The sequence below is a fragment of the Hemitrygon akajei genome, unplaced genomic scaffold (assembly GCF_048418815.1).
Source record: "Hemitrygon akajei unplaced genomic scaffold, sHemAka1.3 Scf000057, whole genome shotgun sequence".
In the NCBI taxonomy this organism is placed as follows: domain Eukaryota; kingdom Metazoa; phylum Chordata; class Chondrichthyes; order Myliobatiformes; family Dasyatidae; genus Hemitrygon; species Hemitrygon akajei.
This window is the reverse complement of record NW_027331943.1, coordinates 5,200,510-5,226,773: the sequence shown is the minus strand read 5'-3', so window position 1 is coordinate 5,226,773 and position 26,264 is coordinate 5,200,510. Positions and strand designations below refer to the sequence as shown.

At 43.1% G+C, this 26,264-nt stretch overlaps 1 protein-coding gene and 1 long non-coding RNA gene across 5 annotated transcripts in view; one reads left to right on the top strand and one right to left on the bottom strand.

Annotated features, from left to right (window-relative positions):
* LOC140721492 (uncharacterized) overlaps positions 1 to 8,785 on the bottom strand; it is a 692,273-nt gene extending 683,488 nt beyond the window's left edge. The window contains exons 1-2 of one of the 4 annotated variants that reach the window (XR_012097387.1): positions 8,568 to 8,720; positions 6,995 to 7,145 (exon numbers count right to left, since the gene is read on the bottom strand). The gene's annotated coding sequence lies outside the window, so the exon portion shown is untranslated. Of the gene's footprint in view, positions 1 to 6,994; positions 7,146 to 8,192; positions 8,286 to 8,567 lie in introns of those variants that run through there. The other 3 variants (XM_073036309.1, XM_073036311.1, XM_073036312.1) reach the window with 3 other exon arrangements.
* The window catches only part of LOC140721496 (uncharacterized), a 1,502,390-nt gene that overhangs the window by 782,066 nt on the left and 694,060 nt on the right, over positions 1 to 26,264 (top strand). The window lies entirely within an intron of this gene.

Below are 26,264 nucleotides of genomic sequence, written 5' to 3'. Positions count from 1 at the left end.
TCTGAATTAACTATGTCACTCTCCATCTTAATGAAGAATTCCACCATATTATGGTCACTCTTACCCAAGGGGTCTCGCACGACAACATTTCCTTCCTCGTTGCTCAATACCTAATGTAGAATGGCCTGCTCTCTAGTTTGTTCCTCAACATTCATATGCAATAAAACAAATTATTATCTGAATGGCCGATTATGAAAAGGGGAGGTGCAATGAGACCTGAGTGTTATTGTACACCAGTCACTGAGAGTGGGCATGCAGGTACAGCAAGCGGTGAAAAAGGCAAATGGTATGTTGGCATTCATAGCAAGAGGATTCAAGTATAGGAACAGGGAGGTTCTACTGCTGTTGTACAAGGCCCTGGTGAGGCCACAGCCGGAGTACTGTGTGCAGTTTTGGTCCCCTAATCTGAGGAAAGACATCCTTGCCATAGAGGGAGTACAAAGAAGGTTCACCAGATTGATTCCTGGGATGGCAGGACTTTCATATGAAGAAAGATTGGATCGACTAAGCTTTTACTCGCTGGAATTTAGAAGATTGAGGGGGGATCTTATTGAAATGTATAAAATTCTAAAGGGATTGGACAGGCTAGATGCAGGAAGATTGTTTCCGATGTTGGGGGAATCCAGAATGAGGGGTCACAGTTTAAGGATAAAGGGGAAGACTTTTAGGACCGAGATGAGGAAAAACTTCTTCACACTGAGAGTGGAGAATCTGTGGAATTCTCTGCCACAGGAAACAGTTGAGGCCAGTTCATTGGCTATATTTAAGAGGGAGTTAGATATGGCCCTTGTGGCTAAAGGGATTGGGGGTATGGAGAGAAAGCAGGTACAGGGTTCTGAGTTGGATGATCAGCTATGATCATACTGAATGGCGGTGCAGGCTCGAAGGGCCGAATGGCCTACTCCTGCACCTATTTTCTATGTTTCTATCCACGGTCAACCGTTTAAATATCATTTGCCAGTTTGTCTTAGCTAATTCACGTCTCATATCTTCAAAGTTGCCCTTCTTTAAGTTCAGAACATTTGGTTCTGAATTAACTATGTCACTCTCCATCTTTAAAGCTATTATTAATGCTTTTTGAGTTAGTGATTTAGATGCATATCATATTTTTACTGAGTTAAGTATTGTATGTAATTAGTTTTTGCTACAAGTGTATGGGACATTGGAAAAAAGGTTGAATTTCCCCATGGGGATGAATAAAGTATCTATCTATCTATCTATATTATGGTCACTCTTACACAAGGGGTCTCGCATGACAAGATTGCTAATTAACCCTTCCTCATTGCTCAATACCCAGTCTAGAATGGCCTGCTCTCTAGTTGGTTCCTCGACATGTTGGTTCAGAAAACCATCCCGCACACATTCTAAGAAATCCTCTTCCTCAGCACCCTTACCAATTTGGTTCACCCAATCTATATGTAGATTGAAGTCACCCATTATAACTGCTGTTCCTTTTTTGCACGCATTTCTAATTTCCTGTTTAATGCCATCCCCAACCTCACTACTACTGTTAGGTGGCCTGTACACAAATCCCACCAGCGTTTTATGCCCCTTAGTGTTACGCAGCTCTACCCGTATCGATTCCACATCCTCCAGGCTAATGTCCTTCCTTTCTATTGCGTTAATCTCTTCTCTAACCAGCAACACAATCCCACCTCCTTTTCTTTCCTGTCTATCCCTCCTGAATATTGAATATCCCTGGATGTTGAGCTCCTATCCTTGGTCACCCTGGAGCCATGTCTCTGTGATTCCAACTATATCATATTCATTAATAACTATCTGCACATTCAATTCATCCACCTTATTACGAATGCTCCTTGCATTGACACACAAAGCCTTCAGGCTTGTTTTTACAACACTTATACAATTATGTTGAAAAGTGTCCCTTTTTGATTTTTGTCCCTGGATTTGACTGCCTGTCACTTTTACTTTTCACCTTACAACTTTTTGCTTCTACTCTCATTTTACACCCCTCTGTCTCTCTGCACTTGTTCCTATACCCCCGCCACATTAGTTTAAATCCTCCTGAACAGCAGTAGCAAATGCTCCCCCTAGGACTAGCAGAAGGGACAGCCCTCAGTGAATCCTGTGTATGCAGACTGGAAGCCTCAAGAAATGATAATGATCATGAATCATGCCCCAGATAGAAAAGAAAAACCAGCACAGTTTGCTCAGTGTGTCCACAGTACTACACAAATGTTTAATGCGACTCTGCAAGATTTATTCGGTCTCTCCTGCATGATTCTCTCAGCTGATGAGGGGTGGAAATGGAAGGCAGAATTGAGATACCAAACCTATCAGGAGTTACAGGCGAGAAACCATAATGAGAATGAACAGACAGACCAGATCATTCAAGCTTTGTAAAGGGCTCTCCAGCAACCTGTAAACATCACTAAAGTACCTGAATGCAAACCTAAACCTGGGGAATGGGGACCAGACTATTGAGAGCGATTTGTGTCCTGCTACGGCACCTTCGCAGGAGACCAAGACTTTAATGATGGGAATCTGTCCCCCCAGTTCAATGCCCTACTGTTCCAATGCTTACCAACTAAGTTAGCCAATATGATTAAAACAAATAATATGGATTGGCCTGACAATGACCGAAATCGAATGCGACGAGCTTTGACATATCATTAGGACCCAACTATCGAATCCCCATCAACCCCGAAGGGAACTAATATTAAAGGTGAATATGCTCAGCGGGAAGAAGGACGCGAGCGGGCTATATCTGAGAAACAGAAATGGGAACAAAAACCGACCAAGGGACAGGTGGGGACAACAACCCATTTAGAAACTGACAAGAAGATGCTTCCAACCATGAGTGTCAACCCTCAGGAAGAGCCCAGTGTAATATTGCAAGTTGCTGGAAATCCAATTCCATTTATGACTGATATGAGGCAACCACAACGACTCTCGATCAGGAAATAGTATCGGAAAAGGGATTCCAGCTATCAGACGCTACAATCACTCTGTCAGGGTTCAAAGGCACGGAATATACGTATTCACGTACCCAGCCACTGCAGGTGGAATTCCAGGGGAACCAGTGTGAGGTTTCATTTACAGTCACCACCAGACGGGGGTGTAATCTCGTAGGGAGAGACTTCCTCTGTCCGTTGGAAGTCGAGATTCTATGCACGGACAAGGATATCACGCTGGAACTGCGAACAACTGATAGCTTCCTCAGTTTCTGACCACCCAGGGGTGGGCACTTTATCTGGACTCCAGTACATTTGAACACCTTCTGCCAGCGGCCGACTCTCATGTGACTCTGTGTTATGACCCTACGTGGTGCTCAACTGAGGAAAGCTAATATTCTGCACTCCTCGAGGGACAGAAATTCCCAGTCACGGTGATTGGAGAGGTTAAAGTAAGAGACGGCATTGCATTTCTTGCTGAAGTTCCAGATTTCTTTTGGCGACAGACAGGATTGGTGGTTCCCCATACCACCTTCAGGGTTTGCCCTGGGTTCAAGCCAAAGAGCCTAGGGCTCCTTGCCTACACTCTGATGAAACAGGCCTCCAGCACCGAGGGAGACTGGCAAGACTTTGCCGTGGGCCAACTCCGATACTGGAAGGAGTTTGAGGTGAAAACAGGACATCTGGTAAGACATTCTTTTAACAGTGACCGAACCCAAGACGTTATACCCCATCTCTGGGCAATTTCAGTCCATGAAGTCAGCCCTCCTGTCCGGATCACAGTGAAAGAAGGACAGACTCTCCCATCCATTCTGCAATACCCTCTCTAGACTGTCCGGATCACTGTGAAAGAAGGACAGACTCTCGCATCCATTCCGCAATACCCCCTCTAGCCTGTCCGGATCACTGTGAAAGAAGGACAGACTCTCGCATCCATTCCGCAATACCCCCTCTAGCCTGTCCGGATCACTGTGAAAGAAGGACAGACTCTCCCATCCATTCTGCAATACCCCCTCTAGCCCTTCCGGATCACAGTGAAAGAAGGACAGACTCTCCCATCCATTTAGCAATACCCCCTCTAGCCCGAGGCAACGTTTTATGAGGATGGAAACTCTTTTGTGGATCCATCAGGAAAACAATATTCTGACTATGCGATAGTGATGGACAGTGAAGTAATTGAGCAAGCCTCTTTTGAAGCAGCTGTCTCCACCCAGAAGGCTGAGCTGTTTGCTCTGACTCGTGCCTGTATCCCAGCAACAGACTAAAGTGGGAACGTTTACACAGACTCCTGTTATGCATTTGGAATTGTGCATGACTACGGGGCTCTCTGGGAACATGGGGATTCCTGACTTCCTCTGGCCACCCCATTAGTAATGCCACCTTTGTAAACAACTTACTCACCGCTCTACAGCTACCTCGAGTTTTGTTCTTCTCAGGGGGACGCCTCTGAGGAGGAGTGAAAACTGTGGTCCCAGATGGGGTGCCAGAAAGACCCCGACCTGGGTTTTTGGATCACCCCAGCGGGACAGGTTTGTGTTCCTACACAGTTTTTACCAATACTGGTCGATTATATACATAATTGTACACTCCTGGGAAAGGAGGGAATGGTTGGTATCCTGTACCCTGCACACCGGGTACGACTCCCTTGACAGGTGGATCTTTTTCGTGTCTACAAGTTGATTTTATTGAATTGCCTAGAGTCCATTGCTATAGATACTGCTTAGTTATTATAGATGTGTTTAGTAGATGGATTGAAGCTATTCCAACTACCATTAATACTGCTGTGACTGTTGTGAAGGTATTATTAAGGGAAATAATTCCCAGGTATGGCCTGCCAGAGATGCTGAGTTCAACAATGGCCCACACTTTATGGTGAAAGTAAATGAAGGAGTATGTAACAAACTAGCTATCAAGCAACAATTCCAGTTTGTACACCACCCACGGGCCGCTGGCAGAGTGGAAAGAGCCAATGGCACTCTGAAGAGTAAACTGGCCAGACTAACAGCGGAGACTGGACCCACTTGGTTGAAGGTCCGACCATTAGCCCGATTCCACATAAGGGTTACCCCACAGGGGAAAACAGGGTTGTCACCAGCTGAAATCATTTCTGGACGGCCCATGAGGACACCCTAGGGACAAAGTCTCAGGATTAAAGGCAAAGTGAATAAGAATAAGGAACCTTGGTTCTCGATGGATATTGGAACTCTGATAAAGAAGAGAGAGATGTATGACATGTATAAGAAACAGGGAGCAAATAAGGTACTTGAGGAGTATAAAAAGTGCAAAAAAATACCTAAGGAAGAAATCAGGAGGGCTGAAAGAAGACATGAGGTAGTGTTGCCAGTCAAGGTGAAGGATAGTAAGAGCTTCCACAGGTATATTAATAGCAAAAGGATAGTTAAGGGATAAAATTGGTCATCTTGAAGATCAGAGTGGTCGGCTATGTATGGAACCAAAAGAAATTGGGGAGATGTTAAATGATTTTTTTGTGTCTGAATTTACTAAGGAAACTGGCATGGAGTCAATGGAAATGAAGCAAACAAGTATTGAGGTCATGGAACCTATACAGATAGAAGAGGAGGAGGTGCTTGCTACCTTGAGGCAAGTAGATAAATCTCCAGGACCTGACAGGGTATTCCCTCGGACCTTGAAGGAGACTAGTGTTGAAATTGCAGGGGCCCTGGCAGATATATTTAAAAGTAGTTATCTATGGGTGAGGTGCCAGAGGATTGGCGGATAGCTCATGTTGTTCCATTGTTTAAAGAAGGCTCAAAAAGTAATCCAGGAAATTATAGGCTGGTAAGTTTGATGTTGGTCATGGGTAAATTATTGGAAGGAGTACTAAGAGATAGGATTGACAATTGTTTAGACAGACAGGGACTTATTAGGGAGAGTCAACACGGCTTTGTGCATGGTAGGTTATGTTTAACAAATATATTAGAGATTTTCGAGGAGGTTACAAGGAAAGTGGATGAAGGCAAGGCAGTGGATGTAGTGGACTTCAGTAAGGCCTTTGACAAGGTCCCGCATGGGAGGTTAGTTAGGAAGATTCAGTCACTAGGTATACATGGTGAGGTAGTAAATTTGATTGGGAATTGAGAATGGGAGAAGTCAGAGAGTGGTAGTGGAGGATTGCTACTCTGAGTGGAGGCCTGTGACTAGTGGTGTGCCACAGGGATCAGTGCTGGGTCCATGGTTATTTGTCATCTATATCAATGATCTGGATGATAATTTGGTAAATTGGATCAGCAGATTTGCTGATGATACAAAGATTGGAGGTGTAGTGGACAGTGAGGAAGGTTTTCAAAGCTTGCAGAGGGATCTGGACCAGCTAGAAAAATGGCAGATGTAGTTTAATATAGACATGTGTGAGGTATTGCACTTTGGAAGGAAAAACCAAGGTAGAACATACAAGGTAAATGGTAGGGCGCTGAGGTGTGCACTAGGACAGAGGGATCTAAGAATACTGATACAAAATTCCCTAAAAGTGGCATCACAGGTAGATAGGGTAGTAAAGAGAGATTTTGGTTCATTGGCCTTTATAAATCAAAGTATTGATTATAAGAGTTGGAATGTTATGGTGAGGTTGTATAAGGTATTAGTGAGGCCAAATTTGGAGTATTGTGTGCAGTTTTGGTCACTGAATTACAGGAAGGATAATACTAAGGTTGAAAGAGTGCAAGAGAAGGTTTACAAGGATGTTGCCAGGACTTGAGAAACTGAGTTACAGAGAAAGGTTGAATAGTTTAGGACTTTATTCCCTGGAGCGTAGGAGAATGAGGGGTGATTTGATAGAGATGTATAAAATTATGATGGGTATAGATAGAGTGAATGCAAGCAGGCTTTTTCCACTGAGGCTAGGGGAGAAAAAAAACCAGAGGACATGGGTTAAGGGTGAAGGGTGAAAAGTTTAAAGGGAAAATTGGGGGGGGGGGGGGGTTCTTCATAACTGAGTCTGACTGGTACTGGCATAACTGGTTCTTCTGGGCACATTCAGTCTCACTCCCAACTATTTCCTACCTTCCTTTGTACAGGTACGTAATGTCTAAAGGACCAGTGTTTGAGTAAATGAGACTCACCAAACTTTCTCCTGACTGAATCACTGGAATCTCCAAGTCAGATGGGTTCTCTCCAGTTGATGCTCTCAATCCTCGGGCTGGTTCACTTGTTGCTGTTCCCTCGTCTTCAGTCGTGGTTTTTCTTCCAATAAATCTCTCTCTGCAGGTCTAACTTAAACATGAAAGATAATGAAGCACGTTAACAATGAAAAGGAGGACCAAACGTATCTGCTGAATGTTACTAGGAACAAAACTCACTGAAATTTAAACGTTGGCAAATATAATGATGTCAGTGAACAATCTTTAATTGTCCCTCACACATCACAAAACAATACGGGATAAGAAGGAGCCATCATTCAGTCATGGTAAGACACAAGACACAGGAACAGAATTAGGTGATTCAATCCATCTGGTCTGCTCCACCACTCAGCCATTCAATCATGGCCAATTTTTATTCCAACACCATATTCCTGCCTTCCTCCTGTAACCCTGAAACTACTCAGCAATCATCAGTATATTAATCTTCACAAATATACCCAAATGGCAGCCTCAAACAAATTCTGCGGCAACAAATTCCACAGATCAGACACCTTGTGGCCAAAAATTTTTTCTCATCTCAGTTTTAAAGGAAAGCATCTTTATTCTGAGACGGTGCTCTCAGATCACAGACTCTCTGTCTAATGGAAACATCCTCTCCATGTCCACTGTATCCAGGCTTTTCAGCATTCGGTAGGTTTACTTAACCATACATCCCTCCACCACCCCCACCGCCCCTCTGACCTCCATTGAGCACAGGTCCAGAACCATCAAATGCTCCTCATATATAAATCCGATCATTCCTGAGATTATTCATGTGAACCTCATTAGCAACGACTGCACTGTACACATTTCCAGGAATAACAGACAAATCGGTTCCAGGATAATTTACAGGGAAAAGTTGTGCTTCCTTTACTGTTATACTATCACTCCATTTCCAGGTGAAAACAGGACCATTTCAGGAAATTTGTATTACAGATCCTAGGATACAGATCTTGTCTTGTCTATACTGGACCGACCGCCCTCGCTGGGCTATGAACGTGCAGGAGTAATGTATGGCTCAGCTCTACTGCGGGGAGCTGAGGCTCGAACCATTCTCCCCCTAGACTTCCCAGTCCCTCGGTAAAGCAGGCAGTGAAACCAAAGATCCCCACAACCTGGGACGTTCTCCTTTCTCACCCACCCCAGTCCGGGAGAAGACACAACAGCCATAAAGCTCCAGGCCAAATGCGAGAAGCCTCAGTAAACGAGGCGAGTTCGGGGAAGTTAATGGGACTCAGCGGCCAAAATCACACCACGTGATCCTGCGTCACAAAGCGGAGGGCGGGGCAAATCTGCGGCACACAGCCTCACGTGACCTGACGGCGGGACTTCCATTTCAATTCTGTGGAAACAGACAGCCTGGGCTCCTGGTTTGGATCGTTCAATGCAGATTAAGTGAAGTCGACACATTTCTGACGAGCCCAGATAGTTGGGAAACAAATGAATTCCTGGCCCACAGTTCGGGGCTCACGGTCAACATCGGATCTCCCCGCTCGGGATCGGTCTCAATACTCACCGATGGGAAAGTGATATCCTCGGCCCGCAGACAGTGATCCCGACGGAAGAGACGAAAGTCTTTCCTGAACACACAGCCGACCCACTTCAGCTCTGAGCGGAGAGGAAAACACCGTCCACCCGGAGACTGTGAACATGCGCGAAGAGATTATTACATCATCGGGAGGCGGGGCCTCGGAAACAGACGCCAGATGCTGCCCATCTGCGGTTAAATGGGAGGGGCAAACGGGATCACGTGTCAGGATTGGCGACCCCCCCCCCCCAGGCAGAGACTCCAGCTACTCATTAGATAGATAGATAGATAGATACTTTATTCATCCCCATGGGGAAATTCAACCTTTTTTCCAATGTCCCATACACTTGTTGTAGCAAAAACTAATTACATACAATACTTAACTCAGTAAGAACTAACTCAAAAAGCATTAATAATAGCTTTAAAAAGTTCTTAAGTCCTGGCAGTTGAATTGTAAAGCCTAATGGCATTGGGGAGTATTGACCTCTTCATCCTGTCTGAGGAGCATTGCATCGATAGTAACCTGTCGCTGAAACTGCTTCTCTGTCTCTGGATGGTGCTATGTAGAGGATGTTCAGGGTTTTCCATAATTGACCGTAGCCTACTCAGCACCCTTCGCTCAGCCACCGATGTTAAACTCTCCAGTTCTTTGCCCACGACAGAGCCCGCCTTCCTTACCAGCTTATTAAGACGTGAGGCGTCCCTCTTCTTAATGCTTCCTCCCCAACACGCCACCACAAAGAAGAGGGCGCTCTCCACAACTGACCTATAGAACATCTTCAGCATCTCACTGCAGACATTGAATGACGCCAACCTTCTAAGGAAGTACAGTCGACTCTGTGCCTTCCTGCACAAGGCATCTGTGTTGGCAGTCCAGTCTAGCTTCTCGTCTAACTGTACTCCCAGATACTTGTAGGTCTTAACCTGCTCCACACATTCTCCATTAATGATCACTGGCTCCATATGAGGCCTAGATCTCCTAAAGTCCACCACCATCTCCTTGGTCTTGGTGATATTGAGACGCAGGTAGTTTGAGTTGCACCATATCACAAAGTCCTGTATCAGTTTCCTATACTCCTCCTCCTGTCCATTCCTTACACACCCCACTATGGCCGTGTCATCAGCGAACTTCTGCACATGGCAGGACTCCGAATTATATTGGAAGTCTGATGTGTACAGGGTGAACAGGACCGGAGAGAGTACAGTTCCCTGCGGCGCTCCTGTGCTGCTGACCACCGTGTCAGACCTACAGTCTCCCAACCGCACATACTGAGGTCTATCTGTCAAGTAGTCCACTATCCAATCCACCATGTGAGAGTCTACTCCCATCTCCGTTAGTTTGTACCTTAAGATCTTGGGCTGGATGGTGTTAAAGGCACTAGAGAAGTTAAGGAATGTGATCTTCACATTAGTCTGTGGAAAGAAGCAAACTTGCCGCTCACATCTCCTCTCACCTTAAATGTATTAGAAATTTCAACCCCCGGGAAAAATATATCGTCTGTCCACTCTATCTGTTGCGCTTGTAATCTTATAAACGTCCATCCAGTCTCACCCCAGCCTGCGCCGCTCTGGAGAAAACAACAAAGTTTGTCCAGCCTCTCGTTATAGCTCAAAGTGACCTGTCACAGGAATACCGTCTTCCAGGGGTTACCACACAACATACCCAGGCAAGGGTTAACACAAGATATTCCAAAACCCACTCTTATGGATTATACGATGTGACAGCCACACACATTCGTTGTGGATCCGTGTACCGATGATCAACCCACTCTTGTGGGCATAGGAGAGTTCCAAGCCTCAGCTGTGACTAACTGAAGCGATCAGCTTTTCCAGTCTCTCTCTCTCTCCCTCTCTCTCTCTCTCTCTCTCTCTCTCTCTCTCTTTAGACTGGCTGACTGCCTGTCTGCAGATCGCTCTCTCTCAATTATGGTTCAGTCCACAGTCAGCGAAGTCAGCCTGTGACTGACGTCATTGCCCCGCCTCCTTGGAATCTGAGATCCCTCTGATCATCGACACTGTTCAGGGTTTTGCATTTAACAGTGTACTGTCTCATACATTCCACCTACCGAGCTGCCAAGATGATCATCACTAATCAAATCTCACTGAGATTTCTCAGGTCCTGCCAAGTGCACAAGTACGGGAAGGTACAGGTACAGAGAAACACTGACTTGTGGCAGCATCACAGGCAAGTACATTCAGATAACACACGGAACACAAATTATACGATTCTCTGTCAGTAACAATCTGTAAATATGATTTCAGTCATTAACAATATATAAAATACATTGTCTCATGATCAATATTAAAATGTGCATTTTGTGTCAACAACAGACTTGGAAATGTTGAATTTGGTCCCTGTCTCCATTCCTCCTGTAATCCACAACCAGCTCCTGTCTTTTTGTCACAATGAGGGAGATGTTGTTTTCTTGTCGGGGTGATGACTTCTTCTCTGTCGGCTGCCTCGTTATTATTTGAGATTAGGCCAGTCAGTGTAGTATAGACAGCAAATTTAATTAGCAGATTGGAGCTGTGGGTGGCTATGGAAGTCATGGGTGCACAGAGAGTAAAGGAGAGGGCAAGGTGTCACTCCTGTGGGGTATATGTGCTGAGGGTCAGAGAGACAGAGGAGATGGAGCCCACTGTTACCACCTGCCGGCGATCTGACAGGAAGTCCAGGATCCAGCTACACAAAGCAGGGTGAAGGCCGAGGTCTCTGAGCTCCTTGTCGATACTTCACGCCTTTGTATGGCTACTGCTCTGCCCATGACTGCAAGGAACTGCAGAGAACTTTGGAGAGCAGAGAACATCAGAGAAACAAACCGCCACTCCATGGACTCTTCCTACACTTCCCCTCCCTCGGAAAAGCAGGCTATGTACTCAAAGATCCTCACAACCTGGACATTCTTGCTGCAAACCCGCTCCCCCATCGGGGAAGAGATACAAAAGCCTTAAAGCGCGAACCACCCGGCTCAAGGACGGCTCCCTGTCTGTGTTTATAAACCAAATGAATGATAAAATGGACTCGGCCTCACAATGTAACTCGACGTGACCCTGCACCATATGTCTATCTGCAATGCACTTTCTCTGCAGCCATAATGCTTTGTTACAGTTACTGTTTAGTCGTTTTCATTTTTTTAAATTTTTAGAATCTTTTTTATTGGTACAGAATCTTGTACAGCTATAAAATGATACAAAACTTCAATAGATTAATATGTATGCAATTAATAAAGCTGATAAAAACTGATCGTAAAATATAAAATTGGAAATTATTTACATATATATAAAAGTATTTGGAAAAAAAGGAACCCCATCTAACTAGGGGGAAAAATCCAATAACTACACACATTTGACCATCATCTAAATATGAAAATAAGAAACATCAACCGCCATTTCGTATTTATAAAAAAAATAAATTTGGAAGGAAACCATACAGAGTAATTCAAATTAAATGATAATATTTGGCAAATGAACCCCATCTTCTTTCAAATTCGAATCGAGGATCAAAAGTTCTACTTCTATGTTTTTCCAAACTAAGACATAACATTCCCTGAGAAAACCATTCAATTAATGTAGGGGAAGAAATATCTTTGTATTTTAATAAAATAGCCCTTCTTGTCAGTAGTGTAACAAATGCAATTACATGTTGATCTGAAGATGAAATATCCTGAATATGATATGGAACTATTCCAAATAGAACAGTCAATCTATTAGGTTGTAAATTAATTATCAGAGCTTTAGAAATTGTCGAAAATAAAGATTTCCAAAACGATTTTAATGAAGAACATGACAAGAACATATGTGACAAAGAACTAATTGAGTTTTACATCTATCACAGCATTTGTCTATACTAGGAAATATTTTAGATAGTCTCTCCTTTGTTAAATAATAACGGTGAACAATTTTAAATTGAATTAAACGATGGTGGGCACATACAGAAGAAGAATTTACGTTTTTCAAAACTCGAAGCCAATCTTCATTAACAAAGGCCATATTAAGTTCTCTCTCCCAATCTTATTTAGTCTTTAGTGATAGGTTCTCCTTTTGTAACAAAAATAAATTATAAATTCTGCTAATGCAACCTTTCACTAAGGGATTCGATTTCAAAATGTTATCCAACAAATCAGATTCTTGTAAATATGGAAACTTAGGTAAATATTGCTGTTAAAAATGTCCAATCTGAACATATTGCTGAAAATGTGTATGAGCGAGAGAAAATTTGTTAAATAACTCTTCAAAGGTCATCAATCGACAATCACAAAATAAATCTGTAAAAGAATGGATCCCGTTATTTTTCCATAGGAGAAAAATTGGGTCAGATGTTGAAGGTTTAAATGAAAAGTTTCGATATAAAAAACTGGACAACTTAAATTGTTTAAAATTTTTTAAAAAACGAAACTGAACCCAAATCCGTAGGGATTGTTTAATAACCGGGTAAAGATTTAAATTTGGAATTTTAGAGAGCTGTAAAGGTAATGGAGCTCCTAAAATTGAAGTTAAATAAAATTGTTTAACAGCTTTTAATTCCAAATCAACTCATAATGATTTTTGGTTCCTATCAAGCCAATATAACCAAAAACATAATTGTCTAATTTTCACAGCCCAATAATACAGTCTTAAATTTGGAAGTGCAAGTCCAGCATCTTTTTTAGATTTGTGTTATTGATACTTATTAATTCTTGGTCTCTTATTGGTCCAAATAAAGGAAGAAATAAGAGAGTCAATTTGATCGAATTTTTTTAGTTAAAAAGATAGGTATATTTTCGAAAATATATAAAAATCTAGGTAAAATCATCATTTTTACAGCATGAATACGACCTATTAAAGAAAAAGTAAGTGGATTCCATCTAGAAAATAGCTGCTTCATGGAGTCCATTAAAGGAACTATATTTGCTTTATAGAGATCATTATGTTTTTTAGTAATTATAATACCTAAATATCTAAATGTATTAACAATTCTAAAAAGAATATCATCATATATACTAACATGGGCATTTAATGGAAACAATTCGCTTTTATTCAAGTTAAGTTTATATCCTGAAAATGTACCAAAATATTTAAGTGTTTCCAAAAGATTAGGAATTGATTCCTCAAGTTTTGAAATAAAAACCAAAAGATCATCTCCATAAAGAGAAATCTTATGTATGGTTCCATTCATAGAGATACCGAAAATATTTTCAGCTTCACGTAGTGTTATAGATAAAGGCTCCAATACAAGTTTCAAAAATTAAAGGGCTTAATGGACATTCCCGTCTAGTGCCACGAGGAAGTGAGAAAAAAAGAAGACCTGCAGTTATTAGTAATGACAAGCTCAAGGGCAGCTTCCTGTCTGTGTCTACAAGCCAAATGAATGATAAAATGGTCTCGGCCTCACAATGTAACTCGACGTGACCCTGCACCATATGTCTATCTGCACTGCACTTTCTCTGCAGCCATAATGCTTTGTTACAGTGAGTGTTTTGTCGTATATCTGCTCAATGTACTGTTGTAATGTATCAATCTGTGTGGATGGTACGTCAGGCAAGATTTTCACTGTAGCTCAGTACGTGATGATAATAAACAAATTCCCCATTTTAATTGTGTGGAAATGTTAGACAGACTGATTTTCTGCTCTGGAACCACAGAAGGAAACTGAACTGTTTTCATTTCTGAACTGAACTGTTGTCCAGCCTTTCGTTATAGCTCATGCCCTCTAATCCAGGCAGTATCCTGGGAAACCTCTTCTGCGCCCTGTCCAAAGCCCCGACATCCTTCCGAGAATGGGGGCGACCAGAACTGCATGAAACACTCCAGATGTGGTCTAACTAGTTTAATAAAACTGTTGTTACGAACTGTGACGTTTTAGAAACGAACCAACAACAATAGAATTCACACTGGAGTCTGGTTTTGATGTTAAAACCACTTTCTTTATGAGTATCTACTTGTCATATAGTAACTTAACGAAGTAAAGGAAAGTTTACACTGTTAGACGAGTTAGCTATGGGACATTGGAAAAAAAAATGTTGAATTTCCCCATGGGGATGAATAAAGTATTTATCTATCTATCTATCTATCTATCTATCTATCTATCTATCTATCTATCTATCTATCTATCTATCTATCTATCTATCTATCTATCTATCTATCTATCTATCTATCTATCTAAGTGCCTATATGTGTAAATATAACTCCCAGACTATCCACCCTGAGGGAATAAATCTCAGAGTCTTGAGGTGGTAAAGTAGGATAGTTCAGTAATCCACGGAATAAATGACGGGAAAGAGATATTTGTAATCCAGGGTGAAACGTAGAGAAACGGCCGTTACTTCAAAATACCGTCGTCGAAGTTCTTATCCGTTGAATCCGTCCACATACGAGTTATCAGCGAAAATGACCTGTCACAGGAATACCGTCTTCCAGGGGTTACCACACAACATACTCAGGCAAGGGTTAACACAAGATATTCCAAAATCCACTCCTATGGATTATACTAAGTGACAGCCACACACATTTGTTGTGGTTCCGTGTACCGATGATCAACCCACTCTTGTGGGCATAGGAGAGTTTCAAGCCTCAGCTGCGACTAACTGAAGCGATCAGCTTTTCCAGTCTCTCTCTCTCTCTCTCTTTAGACTGGCCGACTGCCTGTCTGCAGATCGCTCTCTCTCTTATGGTTCAGTCCACAGTCAGCGCTGTCAGCCTGTGACTGACGTCAATGCCCCGCCTCCTTGGAGTCTGCGATCCCTCTGATCATCGACACTGTTCAGCAAATCTAATTAGCAGATTGGAACCCGCCACTGCAGCCCCACAGTGCACTATGTACTGATTGCAAAGCTACGAACTTGCATGTGAATAGCCTCCCCTCCCCCAACTCCACTCTTTCTGCGTCAGCAGCTGACTGGGGCACCTTATATCTCGCTGCCTCCGCCAGGGCATTAAACTGTGAACAACTATGGTCAGGGACTGATCTCTGGGGTACTCCAAACGCTACCTCCTTCCAGTCTGAAAACGACCCACTCATCCAGCCACACACTACCGGCAGTTTATCGATCTCCAACGAAAAACCCTAATCACCTACTCCCAATGTTCAATAGCATTGCTGACTCTGAGTTTACCACCGTCAAATGCCGGGAGGGACATAATAATCAGTAAGTCTCTATCACAGCCGTGTAAATAAAATGTGATCTCAGTCGGTGTGTGGAGCATGCTCAGAATGCGAAAGAGACAGACAAACTGAGCCAAGTCACAGACTGATGAAGGGGAGGAGTGATCCATTTTGATACAGAGAGGGAAGCAGAGAGTTTGATATTGTGCCTGATGCCGGAGCTGCGGTCAGTTTGAAGATGAAGTATTATTTCTCCAAATTGTTTGGAGCTGTGACAGTGTTTTTATCAGAAGGCACTATGGGGACTAAAATTACCTGAGTTGAAATGTTGTCCTTCCCCTCATGGCATTGCATGGAGTAGACGTGTTTCTCGAACAGCTTCGTTCTTTTTAAGTTACTGAATCCAATCTGCGTTGATGTCTCGTGCTAAAACTTCTGGAAAAAAGAAGAGGATCCTTCTGTGACTGTGGAAGCTATTGCGGAGCTAATTCGGAAGCTCAGAGCGAAACGTCTGAACCACATTCGGATGTGTGTTTAAAGGTTACCACAGAGCTTAAACGAATTGAGTTTCTGCTGCGGACTATTCAAAACACTGCAGGAACAGACTACTCAGATTCAGGAACATGAAGATGCTTTAACGAGACTCGATACTAAGACGGATGAGTTGGGGAAGTTCGGAGATAAACAATCGAAAATCGTTGAATCTCTAAGACGAAAGATTGTTGCCTTGAGAATAGATCAAGAAGGAACAATATACGAATTTTGGGTCTTCCTGAGTTGGTCGAAGGCAATCGACCTTCAGAATTTTTTGCAAAGCTCTTGGCTCGTATGTTTTCTGATGTTTTGGAGACTCCGCCTAGAATAGACCGGGTACACCGAGCCCCAGTGTTTAAATCCTCTTCTCAGCAGAAACCTCGACCTGTGATCATTGCGTTTCTTGAAAAGAAAGGTTACTATAATTCGCCATCTCGTCGGTTAGGTATGATTAACTTTGAAGATGATAAGATAAGGCTGGCCGTTGATTATTTGCCCGGGGTATTAAATGAACGTTTTATGTATAAAAAAAAAGTCATGGCTGAGTTATATAACAAAAGTTATAAACCTTCACTAAATTACCCCGCTCGCCTCAGGAAATGTTGTCCTTCATCCACTTACATGCTTTGTAAACTTATAACAGTGTAGAAAAGTCAAAGGATCTGTGTATAGGAATCTCAACCACAACAGCTCATTAGCTCCGCTGTATCTGTCAGTTCACCAGCGCTTGAATGCCGCCGATCCTTTAATGTGGAGGCGGAGATGCTGGAGAAGACAGCGCCTCACTCGCTGCAAGGAGAGCTCGAACACGTGTCCATGTCCGTGATCTGATTGGATACATTGCCATGACGTTATAGCACCGTGACGTCATTCACTGACTCATTTCGGAAGGGGTTCATCCGGCCATCGCAGATACACCAACAGCTTCGCACTGGGATGCGGCCGTTCACCTGCTCCGTGTGTGCGAAGAGACTCATTCAGTTAACCCACCTTGTGATGCTCCGGTGAGTTCACAATAAATAGAGGCCACATTTCTGTCCGGAGTGAGCAAAGAGTTTTACTCAATCATCCCAGCTGCTGCAACACCAGCAACTTCACATCAGGGAGGAAGTTCAAATCAGCTCCGTGTTAAATGTTTAACCATCACGGTGACTGAAGGCAGCTGCAGGTTCATGAGGGACTGTTACTGTCAGATTCTGCAGTTCTTGCGGCTGCTCATCGCACCCAGGACTGAACCCTGGTCACTGAGCATTGGAGGAGTCAGTTCTGCTGATGTTAGCCTTAAACTGGACTGGTGTTTAATATTGTGGATCTGTGAAAGATAAATCACTTCTGTATCAAATCCCGTGTCTCAGGTACTTACTGTCTCTACCACACTCACGATGCAAACTAGAGAGGCCACTCGGCCCATCTGGTCCCTGCCCATATTTCTGTTCCATATCAGTTTATCAAAATCTACCCTTGCCGTTCCCCTCTCACTCTCCCTGAGATGACAGGTTGCAACTAGTCACCACTCCGTGGGATAGGAGATTTCTCTTGAATTTCATAGAACTATAGAAATCTACAACACATTACAGACCCTTTGGCCCACAATGTTGTGCCGACCATGTAACTTACTCTAGAAACTGCTTAGAATTACCCTACCGCATAGCCCTCTATTTTCCTAAGCTCCATGTACCTATCTAAGAGTCTCTTAAAAGACCCTATTGTATCCGCCTCTACCACCGTCGCTGGCGGTGCATTCCACACACACACACCACTCTTTGCTTAAAAAACTTGGCTCTGACATCTCCTCTGTACCTACTTCCAAGCAGCTTAAACCTATTCCCCCTCGTGTTAGCCGTTTCAGCCCTGGGGAAAAGCCTTTGGCTACCCACACGACCAATGCCTCTCATCATCTTATACACCTGCATGAATTTCCTGCATGATTTTCTCCAGGCTGAATAAGACGATGAGCTCACTGTGGTTGTGACGTTCTTCAGGGCTCTGGACGAAGTTGGTTAAACTCCTTCTTCCCCGCTCTTTTCAAAGTTTTGGGTCATTTTCACCAATTTTAAAGGACTGTGCCTCAGACAGCTGGGTTGTTGCAATTGTTACGGACCAGCAGCAACAGATCACTAATGGAGTCTGGTTTCGATGTTAAAACCACTCTCATTAGTATCTGCTACAAATATAAAAGATTAAATAAAATAAACAGAAGTTTATTTGCGTATATACAGCTCCCGAACTCTCAAGCTTGAGAAACAATGCTTAAAGTCTTAAGATGATAAAGTGGAAAAGTTCAGTAATCCACGGAATAAGTCAGTGAGAGGAGAGATTTGTAAATCCACACGAACGTCTAGAGAGAAGGCAATTACGAAGAATTCCACACACATTCCACGCTGGGTAAACGAAATAACAGTCGCCGAAGATCTTATCCGTTGATTCGTTCCGAAATCCACTTAGAAATATCACCAGGTGACAGTGGCAGGAATATCGTCTTCAAGTGGTTACCACAGAACACCCCGATTCCACGTAAGGGCTAACAAAAGTGATACCACAGGATACTGCAACAAATCCACACATATGGATTATACGAAGTGACAGTCACACAACTGTTGTGCACTGCGTGCCGATGATCAACCCAATCTTTTGGGCATAGCAGTGACAAGCTGAAGTCTCTCTCTCTCTCTCTCTCTCTCTCTCTCTCTCTCTCTCTCTCTCTCTCTCTCGTCCTCTCCCTCTCCCTCCCCTCCCTCTCTCCCCCCCTCTGTCTCTGCTGCAGCGCGTGTGTGACGTCACAGCCCCGCCTCACTCAGGCACTTAAAGCGTCACTCACAGTAAACGAATCTGCGATCTCGCAACACAATGCACCTCTAAATTCTGACAGCAGACTAGCGAGTGAAACTTCGGTGTTGCAGAATCAGAAACCAAAGTGTGGCCAGCCTGAGTCAGGGCTTTGGGGCTCCAGAGAGAGAATGGTCTAGAGTTTACGAGGAGGAAGAGGAAGAGGAAACAGACCAGCAGGATATGGCTACAAAAGGAAGATCAGAAAAATTTGGAAACTGGTTGACCCAAAAAAAAAGATACTGGTGGTAACCAAAAGATCAGGCAACAATTGTGGAGAGGAATAAATAAACAACTTTTAGACCGAGCCTCTTCAGCATACCTAGACTGTGTACTCCGCTGCTTAGTTGCTGCCTGAGCTGCAGAGCTCCTCCAGCATTTTGTGTGTGTGCGTCTCTGTATTCCCAGCAACTGCAGAATCTCCTGCTTTATATCTGCATTTTACTTTGGCATTAGATACACGTTGATATTGAGTACATTGTTTACATGAGCCGCTTTCTGCGTTAAAAGAGCTGCAGATTTTTTCGATACACCCGGAAAAAAATGAGATATGGACATTGAACCGGTGCTTCAAGAAATGTTTAATGGCACCGTTATTACCCATAAGGCCCTGCGATAAGAATTTTTGTCAGGCACTGAAGAACTGATGAACTGCGCAGGCGTCAGGCTGATGATGTCCCCGAGTATTACGCATGCGTGCGGAACACAGAAGGCTTTGAAAATGTCGGTTGCAGGTAAGAGCGATTCTCTGTGTTTTTATCTTAAACTCCGACTTCGGGACGATTCCTGTGAATTTCTGACACCGTGGCCAGCAAACCCGGGACAGTCCTGCCCTCTTCCCTGTCTCTCAGCCCCACGATCCGTACACGGACCCCGGGGAGCTTCCGGCTGATGAGGGAACGGGAACCGATGGATCTCTCAGACAGAGCTGAACTCCAGCTATCTAAATGCAAGGATTAGGAACTCGGAGAAAGGGAACAAAACCCATCTGTGGACACTTTCTGGAGGTCCCAGATACGTATGTTCCACGACCACTGGACTAAGTGTGTAAATGTAGGAGGGGATTATGTTGAAAAATAGATGTGCTAGATTTTCTAAAATTGACTCCTTCAACCTTAGGCCACAAACTTAACTATCACCCCTTTTATATAGGGAAAAGCAGTATAACATTAGATGATCATCACCATAAGATGAAAGTTTAAATCTTAGCCTTTGTTTTAAATTAACACTTAGTCTTTCCTGTGATTAGAAAATAGGAATCTTGGCTAAATTACCAGACATAAAGTATGGTGAGGTACAGTGCTAGCATTGTAGATTAGCAAGGATTCTACTTTGGGTTGGACTTCCAGAGCACACTTACTGGATATCCACAGGACAGTATTGTTGAAGACTAAGACAGTACTTTCAAATAGAATTGGAAAGGAAATGAGAGCTTTTACCACCTGGTCATTTGCCACCTCTTCTTGTGATTCTGCTCCTAAATGTGAAGACATGGAGAAGTGAGTTTAAAATTATGCCATCGAACTGGTTGTAAGAATGGACCACACCTATTGGTCCTCATTTGCTTTATTCAGAGCCTTGTCAATAGCATGAATAACTGAATAAACATTTCATTAGAATGGGGTGGATTAAACTGAATATATAGGATCTTTAAATTATACCCCTTCCCACTTATTATTTTTGCTGGAAAAGAGATGTTGAAATTCTAAGTAATCCTGACTAAAGTGTAATATGGTTTTAAAAAAAGCTCAAGGTCAAATAAGTGTGAGACATTTGTAGAGCATTTTATAGGAAGGGACATTAAAGACATTCATCATTCATGCTGATTTTTCCTCCCAGCACTGCCGCAAATACACAAACCACCCCACCTCCCTTCAGATCTACTCCGGGCTGTGGCTGATGAACCAGTCAAGATTAGCAGTTCACCATCTGTGGGAAAAATTGAGTCCAAATACCTAATAAGTTTGGGATGTGTATATTCATCTCCCAATTTATGATGTAGGAGCATTGATATTATGCTGCTTTGTATGTAAAATATACAATCCTCTTTGTTCAAATCTTTATTAGCTAGTGAACTTACAAGTTTGCTTCAGGGAGTTAAGCAATTTAATTTTAAACAATAGCATGAATTGATAAATGTTACCAATTTTAAATAGCAAAAAGTTTATAGTATATTTTTTCCTGGGAAAAAGGCTTTGGGTCCGAAGTTTGAATAGTGTTATGATGTGACTGCATTTTTCGAAAGAAAAGAACAAAAATTGTAGTTATCCAAATGTAGAAAGGTTAATCCTACATTAAATGTGAATTGTGATTAAGAGATCCAAGATAATGTGTATTTAATAAAATAATTTAAATCAAATTATTGCTTTAAATCTACATTATACATTCAAGAATGCATTTTAGGTAGCTCAACACCTCATGCAGGTCAGTCAGGTATCTCTGCTCCCTTTAAACTTGCACGTTTCTGTTTCCCAGATGCTTTTGAAACTTACTTTGACCTTATTTTCTGAGCTTCTTTTAAACTTGCAGGTTATGTGGAATGCATCATTCTATAATGTGATGTCTAAAAACAGTGATTTGGAAGTGAGGTATGATGTACTAATATGAGAACATCTAATAATACAGAAAATCTGCTCGTCCGACACCCAAGACCCAATCATGGCAGGTTCACTAAATTTTACTGTGGTTAGTCACAGGTTTGGAGGGCTGTCACCTGAAAGTAATGATCATTAATCACCATCAATGTTACATAGTTCACACTAAAAATAAAAGCACAAGGGAGAAATCGGCCTCTGCAGCACCTTTTTTTTAGAGTGCTCAGTGGTTCATTTGAAATCAGGTCCAGAATTTACCTGCACTTCTGATGGGAAATCTGTGGCATGTGTTTCTGACAAACATACACCCAAAAAATGTTATGAGTCAATGCACCGTGGATTGAAAGCCAGCACTTTTGAACGGTGTGCTTCAGCCTATTCTGTTTCAATCTTTATGAAACGTGAAATAATCTGAAAGGTCTAGAACTTGATAGAGGGCTAAAAGATTATGAGAGGCATAGACGGGGTGGATAGTCAGTACCTGTTTCCCAGGGCACCAATAGCAAACACCAGAGGGTATATGTACGAAATTAAGGGAGGGAAGTTTCGGGGAGACAACAGGGGTAAGGTTTTTTTTTACACAGAGGGTTGTGAGTGCCTGGAATGACTTGCCAGGGGTGGTGGTGGAGGCTAAAACATTAGGGGTATTTAAGAGCCTCTTGGACAGGCACATGGATGAAAGAAAAATGGAGGGTTACGGGGTAGTGTGGGTTTAGTTCGTTTTTTTAAAGTTTATATGGGTCGGCACAACATGGAGGGCTGAAGGGTCTGTACTGTGCTGTAGTGTTCTATTCTATGGCTCTAAAATCTTTTACATCACCAGTTGAGAAAATCATCTTTGTTCTACCTCCAATCACAAAGCGGAAATCTGCAGATGCTGGAAATCCAAGCTACACACACAAAATGCTGGAGGAATTCAGCATTAGTACTCTTTTCCATAGATGCTGCCTGGCCTGCTGATTTCCTCCAGCATTTTGTTTGCATTGCTTGTTCTACCTCCTCTCGGTCTGCACTTTTCTACCAGTGAGAACATGCTTCCACCAATTCTGTCTGGCTACATAATGATATCAAACACCTTTGCCCTGGCCAACAAGTAGCTTTCACATCACAAATGTGCCAGACTCAGTGAGACAGAGTACCGCCCTTCCCTTCATATTCATTGGCATTACCATCACTGAGTTCACCACCGTCAGTCACCTGGGTGAGACTTCAGGGGAACTATTTATGTACAATACTGTGTGTCTTGTGGTGATGTAAGAGTTGCTGGAGAAGAAGTGGAGTGATATTTGGAAATCTGAAATTTAAAGCATCATTTAGCAAGAAAATCACAAATAGGTGTTAACCTGTTACATAGGTTGTATGAGAGTGCAGATGAACTCAATCAAGCCCAGAGGAGATCAAAGTTCTTACTGACAGTGATTTGCTCGCTGTTGAAATGAATACTTCTCTATATAAAATTCAGTTTGCGCATGTTGTTGTCACTGGGTAAAAATTGTACAGCACAAGATTTTTGCACACACTGGTCATTACAAATTAGAGGGGACATTGGTGGGAAGGCAGGGAGACCTCCAGTGTCCCTGATGCCCTCACATAGAAGGTATATATCCAGCTGCACTTTAAGGAGTTGGAGTTGGAAATGGATGAATTACGCATCATCCAAGCGTCGGAGGGTGTGATAGGTATGACGTGCAGAGAGTTGAGTTACACCCTAGGTGCAGGACACAGGAAACTGGGTGAGAGTCAGGAAGGAGAATGAGGTTAAATAGCCATCACAGAGTACTCTTGTTGCCATCTCATACAACAACAGGTGGACACTTTACAAACTGTTGGGGGGGATTACCTGACAGAGGAAAGTCAAAGGGGGTGATAGGGGATTCGTTAGTTAGGGGAACAGAACTAGAAAGGGACTGATATCCTAGTTGCAAGGCTTGCCAGTGCTCCCTTGTGGGGTGGGTGGTTAAACTAAAGTTGCAGGGAGGATTGCAGCCAGAATGACAGAACAGATAGTGGAGAGGGTGAATTGAATTGAATTGACTTTATTACATACATCCTTCATATACATGAGTTGTAGAAATCTTTATGTTACATCTCTGTCTAAATGTGCAATGTGAAATTTATAATAGTTTATAATAAATAGTATGTACAACAGGACAGTCAGGATAAATAAAAGTACAATTGTATCAGCATGAATTAATCTATCAGAGGGCCTGGTGGAAGAAGCTGTCCCTGGGCCTGTTCATCCGGGCTTTCAGGCTGTGATACCGTTTCCCAGATGGTAGCAGCTGGAACAGTTTGTGGTTGGGGTGACTCTGGTCCCCAATGATCCTTTTTACACAGTGGCCCTTTTTACACACCTGTTTTTGTCAATGTCCTGAATAGTGGGAAGTTCACATCTACATATGCGCTGGGCTGTCCGCACCACTCTCTGCAGAGTCCTGCAACTGAGTGAAATACAGCACCCATACCGGACAGTGATGCAGCCAGTCAGGATGCTCTCAATTGTGCCCCTGTAGAAAGTTGTTAGTATTTGGGGCCCCATCCCAAACTTCCTGAACCGCCTGCGGTGAAAGTGGTGCTGTTGCCTTTTTCACCACACAGCCAGTATGTACAGGCCAGGTGAGATCCTCGGTGTTGTGTATGCCAGGGAACTTGAAGCTGTTCACCCTCTCAACCCCAGATCCTGGGTCAGCCTGTCTCCAGTTCTCCTGTAGTCTGCAGCCAGCTCCTTTGTTTTAGTGACATTGAGGGCCAGGTTGTTTTCTTGTTACCAAACAGAAGTTGTTCAGACCTCAGGGCATGAAATTATGATATTGTAGCCATTACTTGGACTTGCTTGCACCCAACAGTCTGAGGGATTTCAAGGAACAAATCTGTAGAGAGATTATGTACTATGCCAAGAAACAAAGGTTGATAAAGTGTTACGAACCCCATAACTGGGTCACTTACCAGCAAAGTTAGAGAGGTCCGTTGAAGTCTGATGGTACTATTTTAACAGTATTTATTGGAAAAAGTACACCAGCATAATATCAATGCAAACATACAGATACTATACGTCGTCAATACTAGATCTAAAAGTGCGGGTATAATAATAATCAATAAGAAATAAGCTCTTTCGTTGTCTAGGGGATAATGTATTGTCCGATGGAAATATCAAAGGTCATTTAGTTCATGCAGGCTGCAGCCTTTGGTTGGAGTCAAGAGAGGGATTTTTGAAACTTGCCAGCTTTTCCTTTTTATGATGTCGATCCTTCCAGAGTTCCGTTGGTGTTGGTTTCTCTTTTTAGCTAAAGCCGTTCTTCCATGGTAAGGCCCACCAATTCCTTGGCAAATGGAAAAGGACGCACGCGGGCCCCCCACCGGCTGTCACGGGATTTCTTAGCGTTTCTCCTGGTGAGTCTAAAGGGGTTGTTCCCCAGACCCTCTTTTATCCTTACTCACGGGGTCTCAGATATCAATCAGGTTGGGATGATGCAATCCCTCAACCAGCCCACTCTGGTCATCCCCTGAGGGCTTCAATGAATAGTACAGTACTCAATACACAATTCCGTCTCCAAGAGACAATGGCCAATATCCGTGGCTTTGCATCGCCGAGGCCAGGACACATTCCAAATGTCTCTCTCTCATTTCCTGGGTCCCCAGACCCGAATTAATAGCGATCTTGCGATTCTCGAAAAGGAGGGGGCTACTTTGTACCCTTCGGCCCCTCAGAGTTGTGGCACGTTCGTAACAAAAGTGAGTGATTTTAACTTTCCATTTATTGACTGGACTCCTGTGCTGTAAAAGGACTAGATGGGGTAGAGTTTGTCAAATCTGCCTTGATCAGTATTTAAAATTCCCGATGTAGAAGTGTGCAATAAGCTATTGGGAAGTGATCCAGTGCTAGTGACAGAAATTAGTGTATGGGAACACTTTGTATCTACTGATCATGAGATTCCAAGTAAATACAGAAAAACAGAGGCCTGGACCTCTTTCGAGATTCTAAATTGGAGAAAGGCCAATTTTTATGATATTTGCAAGGATTTGACAAGTGTGGATTGGGACAGGCTGTTTTTTAGCAAAGGAGTACTTGGTAAGTGGGAGTTCTTCAGAAGTGAAATTTTAAGGGTGTAGAGTCTGTATGTGTCTGACAAAATAAAAGTTGAATGGTAACTAGTGCAAGGAATCTTGGTTTTCAACTGTAAAGGGGATTTCTTCTTTTTCTTTGTTACTGTGTATGTAATCAAAATGGCTTCTTTGTTTTGTTAAAAGTAGGAATGTTTCTTTGTTGCGAGAGAGTGCTGGAAGCTTGTTTGGGTTAAAATTTACTGATAACGAGAATTGTATTCCTTTGTAAACTAATTGGGATTCATGTTGTTTTGCTTCTGAGTCTGTAAGCTATTGTTGGCGGGCTTTTGGGGAGATCGGCGCAAGGGGGTGAGAGAGATAGGACGCGATGCTGTAAACTGGGCGAGGAACGGACCCCAAGCGGGGGGGGGGGGGTCCGAGGCCAGGAGGTACCCCGAGGAGAGGAGATGAAGCTAGATGTCCTTGGTGGACCACTTTGGGTGGTCCTAAGCTGCGGGTCGAGGAGTTCGGAGGGGATCGTATGCCAGAAGACTTCAGTAATTGAGCTCCAACGGTTGTGCAGGAAGTGGTTTGGACTTTGATAAG